General features: G+C 36.6%; 1 protein-coding gene across 1 annotated transcript in view; it reads left to right on the top strand.

Annotated features, from left to right (window-relative positions):
- Positions 1-202: 202 nt before the first annotated feature.
- Positions 203-743, top strand: part of LOC115231317 (adhesion G-protein coupled receptor G2-like) — a gene marked incomplete at its 3' end in the record, with an annotated part of 22,633 nt that continues 22,092 nt past the window's right edge. Inside the window, exon 1 of the mRNA XM_029801374.2 lies at positions 203-348. The remainder of the gene's footprint in view (positions 349-743) is intronic.

The following is a 743-nucleotide window of genomic DNA, read 5'->3' as shown; positions in this document are numbered from 1 at the left end:
CGGAGTTAACTTCTAGATTTAGAAATAGTAGTTGAAATATAATTTGCATTTAAATATTTATCTGAAAGCGAATGTAAATTTCCTTAAATTTCATTTTCAATTTTCCATTGCAGAAAATGTTGAGGGGTTTCAACAAAGCTCAGCGATATTTCCAAGAAATCAGTGTATTTCAAAGTAGAAGATATTGACTTGGCTGTTTGATATTCATGAGAAAATGCTGCCATTGATATCGAATGTGTCCGCTAATATAACACTGCATAACAACTTCTTCTTAGTATCAACGATATGATAAACACACCGGAAGAGATTTTGGTTCGAAGCTGAAAAATCAAAGAGAACTGGGAGCAGGTAAAGTTCAAATCACATTTATTGTCAGTGTAACTAGTAGTATATAGTAGTAGTAGTAGTAGTAGTAGTAGTAGTAGTAGTAGAGAAAGAAAAAAAAAGAAAATGAAGGAGAGGAGGAGGAGAGGAAGTAGAAGCATTAATAGAAGCAGCAGCAGCAGCTGTATCAACAATACTGTCCCCACCCCCAGTAGCAACAGTAGCATATATTCTTTATGCCCACAAGGGGCTAAACACAGAGGGGACAAATAAGCACACACAAAGAGATAAGTCGATTATATCGACCCCAGTGCGTAACTGGTACTTAATTTATCGACCCACGAAGGATGAAGGCAAAGTCGACTTCGGCGGATTTTGAACTCAAAACGTACACAGACAGACGAAATACCTATTTCTTT

The sequence above is a fragment of the Octopus sinensis genome, unplaced genomic scaffold (assembly GCF_006345805.1).
Source record: "Octopus sinensis unplaced genomic scaffold, ASM634580v1 Contig18206, whole genome shotgun sequence".
Classification (NCBI taxonomy): Eukaryota; Metazoa; Mollusca; class Cephalopoda; order Octopoda; family Octopodidae; genus Octopus; species Octopus sinensis.
Note: the sequence above shows the minus strand (reverse complement) of the source record. Positions and strands in the feature narration are given on the sequence as shown.